The following is a 7551-nucleotide window of genomic DNA, read 5'->3' on the forward strand; positions in this document are numbered from 1 at the left end:
AGTTCAGTAGTGATCTCGGGGCAGAAGTCCTGAACTTGCAATCAGACAGGACTCTAAGGAGCTCTCGCCAGTAAACAGAGCATCCTTATTCCAGCAGTGGTGGAAAGAAAACAATTAAACAAGCCCAAATGAAATCACAGTGAAGGACTTTGGCCGGATTTGTTACCCAGTAAACTTAAAAGATTACTAAAACCTGAAGAGGTACTAGATCACCACGCAGAGAGAACTGGGAATTCAGCATCAGAAATCTTTTACGACTCTGCAACCCAGCCAGGGAGCCCGGCAGCAGAGGACATCCCTTTTGAGGAGGGAGGGGACCTGGAGGACGAAATAGGAGCAACTTATTTCAAAACACAGCTGCCAGTACTGTTATACAATAGGGAGGTAAGCACAGGCTCCCCCCAGGGCCATGCCCTGCCCTCCTTGTTGTAATTTGTTCATCAGGGTGTGTGGTTGGGAGAGGAAGAGGGAGGCTCTCCACTGAAGCTGTGTTAGCGTGCCGTACAGAGAACATTATTGATCCACAGAGAAAGAGAACAAGTTAGAAGAGGATGAACCTCCAGTCCCAAACACTACTTGTGCACTTTATCCAGCAGTGCTCTAATCCAAGTCTATGCTGGAAACAGAGACTGGATCTTTCTTCTTCCCAGTCAGTGCCTGCAGTGACTAGACCCACACTTCCTCCCCTCCACGACTTTGTGGAAAGCAAGATTTCTTACAAAATAGGAAAAGTCCATTGTAAAACCACAGAAAGCAACAAAAGTTACAGAAAGGACGGAAGAGACTGAGATGATATCCATCTTTTATATTGACTAGATTACAGACTTAACAGCATAGTTTCAGATGCGCAGCTTTGCACGCCTTTTGATTCAAAACAGTGAGAACAGGGCTTCTGTGAGACAAACTAGCTGGAAATCGCATGGCATGAAGTAGCATTTGAACAACTGAAGTATTTTCAGATTTGTCAGCTCATTCTGCTTCTAAGGCATTTTTCTGCAGTGTTCATCAGTGATTTGTACTTTGATGGTAGTGAGCAAATGTGCATCTTGACACATTTCCAGCCAGAAATGAAATCCCTTTCTAAATTGGCATCGGTTCCTTACTGCGTTACACATGAAAAGAGATATTTATAGTACTTTAATGAATGTAATATGTACCAGAATTATACAGCTCTATACAGTGTAGTTCGATTTTTTTTTTTTTTTTGAGGAAGAGCTGTTCTTTCCAACCCTGTGCATTTTCCATTTGTGAAAGCACTCAGGAATGAAAGTGTATGCAGCAGACTAAGAGGGTTAATATCCAGATGCCTCAGACAGATGGCATTATTAGTCTGACTGGGCTTGACATCTAGTTTTCAAAGTTAAGGAGCTTTGGTTACTTGGATGGCTGACAATCTGAGAATAGCCAGTGCTCTAAGCTTGATGCTTTCTGTAACAGCAATAGGCAATACCACAGCTTCGCCCAACAGACTTTTAGCAAAAAAAAAAAACAAAAAAAAAAAAAAACCCAAACAAAAAGTTACACCAAGATCAACCGCACTGAGAAAGTACTTAAGAAAATGCTGTTGCAACTTTTGGTTTAGGACTCCTACTGGCAAAGGCTGAACCAAGGATAGAGAACAGTACTTGAATTTTATTTTTTATGCTAGGGGTTTTTTTTTATTTTTGGCTACAGCCTATACCTGAAGTGTTCCATCTTTTTAACTGTTCTGTCTATTCAGTAGATAGGAGAACTACAGGAAATACAAGAATTTGAAGAATGTTTCCCTTCTGCATGAAACTACAGCTTTACAGCCCTTGCTCTTTCAGCGTTCCCACTACCCATTTTCCCCACAAGATGCGTCAGATGTTTTTAAGGGGAATATAGATATGATTAAAACACACTTAGAACCATACAAACACAAGGTATCAGTTCAAATGTGACTATATACTTCCTCCCCTTTATATATAACAGAAATCGAGGAGAGTTCTGGGAGCAGAGAAGGCAAAAGGACTAGAATTTACTGAAGGAACATCAAGATGGAAAGCATCCAACTCCATCAGCCCTTCTAAAAGTCCTAATATACAGGTAAGTGATAAAAAAGTCCTAGGTAAAGATATGTAGCAGAAAGACTTTCGTCTTCTTGTAAGAAATACACACCCGACACCTGTCAATAGGAATACTTACATTACAGTACAAATAAATACTCATTAAAGGTAAGTGGAAGTAGAGGTAACATGTGCGTGCGCGTATACACGCACATACCATAAATAGTAGAGTAGTGATACTTCAATAGGAGACCTAAAAGAAGCCTATCAACAAAAGCAAATAGTGCTTGTTCAGGCTGGCTCAAAACTCCTTATAGTGTGCTTGCACTGTGAAATACATTTTCAAGTGAAGCAGGGACGTAACTGTTTCATTCATTTAAGAAATACAAAAATAACACGCAGAAAACGCATCTTTAAGGGTTGCGCACACCAGATCACAGAATCAGTTATGCAAAACACATTAAACAACCCATTGTTTTGTAAACTACACCTCTGGCTAAGGTGAAAGACTGAAATTTTGGGGCTTACACTTTCAGTCACCTAATATTAATCCAAGGTATTATATACAGACGCACAGTTTGAAAAAAATGTATTGGAAATGCCTTCTTCCTATTAAACAGCTTAGGAAGCAGAGATTCATAACAACGCACACCAGGCAAATGTGGTACAAACTGATGATTACCTGATAAACACTAATACGTAATAGCTACTATAAGACAAGCAATCCTTTTATAGAGCTTGGACAAACTACCTTCTGTTAGAAAACCAATCATCTCACAGACTGGGGGAGCAAAATCCCATTCTCACAAAATACACCATGTTTTTGTTTACTGTGTGCATCTCAGAAGGGTGTCCTCCAGTTTTATTTTTAGGAGATTAATTAAGAATTTAAACCAAACTTTTGCATTTTAGAAAGAACATTCTGAGGTACATAGAAAAAAGAAGCTGCTCTGTTTTCAGACTTGAACGGGAGGTTGGGGTCCTCAGCACCACTCCGGCTCAGACCCTTTCCAGCAGCAATAGCAATGCCATTATATTGCGACAATAGTATCAGCTGACAGGGCAGGATAATAAACCAGTGTTCCAACCTACACTATCCACTTAGGTCTTTCAATGCTAAATGAAAGCAAAATTTGCTTTACAGAAGGGATCTAAGTTGGATTGGGGGGAGAACACCATAAAGCATTTGAGAGCTTTAAACTACATTTTTAACCACCTTAAATATTTTGGCATCACTGACTGTGAAGTTTTGTACGCACAAAGTACGTGACCGAGTTCAAGCACACCTCCTGCCAGTGTCCCCTGTGCGCACCACCGGGCTCCCTGCAGGTCTGCGCTCCTGGAAGCGGAGCCTGGAGTCGGAGAGCTGGGACTGCCGCCGCACCGCCTGGCCTGCAACTCCTTCGACACACAACACAAACCCGACAGCTTGCTCGCTCAGTTCAGGAGGGTAAACATCGTCCACCGAAGCATCCTACACAAGCCTGCAGGGCAAGGCACAGCTTTGATTTTGCAAGTCTGTCACAGCTGTAATACAGCCAGCGACCCATAGAGATTTACTGTGATCAAAGGTGTTACTGCTGTTCTAAACTGCCTTTTCATTAGCTAATGTCAAAACTAACAATGAGAGGCACTTCCACTGATCTGTGCCAGTATCAATTCATTACGTACACAGGTGTTTAGCATGTTTCTTTTTAATGCAGTACTCACCAGTATTATGAAAGTGTACGTTAGGCTGATTTTATTAGCCAAATAAAATCGACAAGTCACACAAGAAGCAGAATCAAGAACAAATTATACTTTAGAGTTGACATGAATCACCATGACTATTAAAAAACCACACTGAACTATGCTGTCACACTGTAGGCTCTGAAAAGCTTTGTTTTGGGGAATTTCTTTTTGTTCATGCATATTACAAAAATAAAAAGAACATCTGTGTTTTATACAACTATTGCACTTTTACTTCATCATTAAATGCTGAAAGTAAACTAATTGCTCTCACTTCCTATTTCACAGGTGAAACCAACACAGTCCAACATCCATTCCTGAACAGAAGGCCGTTAAATTATTGAGGTAATTTCAAACCCTTCTACTTCAGAACTAAACTACGAACTAAGGAACAGCAAACTAAAGTTAGTTTATTTCTATCTCTGTGACCATCCTAGAGCAACTGTGCAGTCACGAACTTCTTTATTTCCATGCCAGCTGTATACTTCATTTCATCTTAGTTGTTCCTACACAGCTCTACAGACAAATCCACCCAGGGGTCAGAAAATTGCCAAATACCATTAAAAACATAAGCAAAGCTTCAGCAACAAATCTCTTCTGCTTACTAGGAACTGTACTAGAAACCGGTTTATATTCAAAGAGAGTCTTTAAGTCACTGTGTCTTTAAAGCAATCCAATACAGTTCAGAATCTCTTTTCTGTATTCCAGGGTACGTCCTACCATCACTGCCCCTTGCTAAACAGTGCTTACATGAGCCTCTCAAACATCACCTGCACAGTCACTACGAAGTTCTCGCTCCCAAGAGACCGGCGGTCAGAGCAGAGCAAGTCACTCCTGCTCAAGACACTCATCGCAGGACACTGTTAAACAGATTACAATCTTTTCAGAGAGATTAGTTAGCATACTCCCTAATATAAGTGCAACTCCTGGGATCTACTTTTTATTCTAGAAGACATTAGTCCTACAAGAGGACTATTACGTACAGATAATCAAACAGCATGTTTCAGTACAACAATCCTCAAAACAAAGTTATAGCTTGGCAAAACTGTCAGATTTCACACATGAAGTCCCTTTTTTAAAAACCTACTTGTTCCTAGCCTCAACATAGTCTTTCACAGCACATGACATGAAAATACCATAAAGCTGTAGTTGGTGCACAGATCTTTACCTTCCCAAGTCAAACAACATGCCACATCACAGGAGTGAATTTAACTATTTCTTTCAAAACCAGTCTGTCCCTTGATAAGGTTAAGACCCCATTGCAAGGGACTGAATCGTATGCCCCAACTAACACAGGACCTAGAACCCAGAAGTTCGTTTCAGCACCAAAAAGCAAAGCCCTGCTTCAAGTGAAGATCGAGAATGACTGTCCAACATAGCGTTAAAGTGCAAAGGTAAAGTAAAAAACTTCAAGCCCAGTGAACTGAAATAAAACCAACCACCTGAAGCTGTCTGCCGATGAGAGCTGGTACTTGCAGTATTTTACAAATACTTCTCTGTAACGACTTGCACTCTCACAACATGTCAATGATACTGGGTCACAACAGAGGCTAACAACCTTCTGAGATATAAAAAAAATACAACGTAATTGCAAATAGCAAGTTACTTGGAACCTATTTATAAAAGCTAAGCCGAAGAGAACCAGTTTCACTACAAGAGCCATGAATTACCACAATCAAGATGAAACTCAGCTCTTGGTTTAAATCCTGACAATACCAAAAGGTTGTGCTGTTTATCTAAGCTCACACAGGTAATTAGGTTAATGCTAGTTTTACTTCTAATACCAACAAAAAGACTCATTTCAACTAAAACCAGCATCAGGTTAGATTGACATCAAAGACTGACAATATCTTGAAATGTCATGCGAAATCCTTCAGCCCAGAAGCACAAAGCCCTAGACATTTACTTTCCACTGGAATCAATGGGAATTATAAGCCTAGTATCTTGCGTATCTGGAGCAAAGCCAAAATCAGATGCGGTCCCGCAAAGCATCAGCATTAAAGACTAAGTGCTTAGAAACCTGAAGTCAAAATAACTTTGTACTTTTTAAATCCATGCCCCGTGTCATACATACTCTCACTCAAGCATATAAGGAATTCAAATCTTTATTTGATATCCATAAACCCATAAACGTTGCTATTCTATATTTCTATGCAGGAAGGCAGTTTTCCCCTAAAACATTATGCTTTTTAATAAACAACAAACTTTAATTCTATTGCGTGAAAGGGCTACAAATATACATTTGTTAATCAAGCAGACTACACATATTTTTGCTTTACAACTGGCACCTATGTTACCGGTACACTCAGCTGGCTCATTTGTCATAGCGCTTTGCCCACGTAGTTTAGATTATCACTTTTTGAAATATGGGCAATTGCAATTATTTTTAAAAAAAAAAAAAAAGAATACGTGCTATGGCAGGTATTGCAAATCCATTCCTTTTTCTTTTTCCAAGTCAATACTCATGGAGCTCATCTTTATTCACATGCAGATGTCATTGCATTCTACACCAGTCATCTAGTGGCGTAAAATAACTTTCAGAAGTCTAGTACAATTGTTAGCGAACCAATTTTACTCCTGCTGTAGCGAAGCCTGCAGCAAGGAGGCTGCCATCCTGTCGGTAGATGGTGCTGCAAGAGATTCTCGGGGAACTTTAACGAAGGACAATAGTTCAGAGTGAAAAGTCTGTTAACCCGGTACTATGAAAACAAGTATGCGTTTAATAGAAGGGATAAATGTCGACCCTTTCCTGGAAGGAATCATACACAGACAAACTGATAAGAGGACTTGAAACTAAGCAATCGGAAATTCTGAACATTTTATATGAATGAAGCACATGCTTAACACAAACTATTTCTTCAAAACTACACAGTACATACGTTGATGGAAAAGTCCTATAGAAAAAATTGACCAACCATGTCAGCACGTCAAACTGCCTGGTACAAGATGGTGGATGCACACAAACTGCATAAGTGAGAACGAATATTTAAAAAACAGACCACATCCACGGATTAGTACTTCAAAAATTTCTCTGTCGAGTGTTTGAAAACCAGTAAATCCACTAGGGGGGTAGCAAAAAAGTCAATTAGGACCTTTACCGGCAATAAAATATTTACTTAAGTACACAGAGATTTTAAAGCAGAGGAACACTTGCTTCAAACCTAGAAAAGCCTTAAAACCGTACGGAATGGATCCTAGGAAAAAAAATTAGACATGTAAAGGTCAATGAACACAATGATTTATTTAAAAAATAAAAAACGTAAAAACGATTTTTTTCCTCCTTTACAGAAATGTTAATTTCAGTCATGGGATCCGAGTAGATTTTGTAGAAAAAAATGTAGTAGCCAGGTATCGAGTCCTTACAACAAAGGAAATTCCCCCATAACCCTCCCCAGTTTTTACTCCAGATCAGCAAGACACTTCCCACCCCGTCCCCCAAAAAACAAATTAAAACAAGACATTTTTCGTTGCTAGTATAAAAACGACCAAGGTCCAGGTAATAATAAAAAAATAGAGTCCATCAATGACTGTAACACAAAGTATGTGTATGTGGGGCCCAGTCCATCTTCAGAGAGAAAGAAGTGGCACAGGCAGCAGAGGCGACCCTCAGGGGGCATTTAGGAGCTGCTCCCACAGCAGGGAGACGTTTAAAAGGAGCTGCCCTTCGGCGAATGAGGGGAGAAACCATTTAGAAGCTGCCCCGTATCAAAGGGAGGGCTCTCCACGCCACCCCCAATGGGTTTGGGCGCTGGGGCTCAGAAAGAGCCGCCCCCGTAGCCTCCCCCACCATAGCCTC

The sequence above is a fragment of the Charadrius vociferus genome, unplaced genomic scaffold, assembly GCF_000708025.1.
Source record: "Charadrius vociferus isolate BGI_N301 unplaced genomic scaffold, ASM70802v2 scaffold370, whole genome shotgun sequence".
NCBI lineage: Eukaryota > Metazoa > Chordata > Aves > Charadriiformes > Charadriidae > Charadrius > Charadrius vociferus.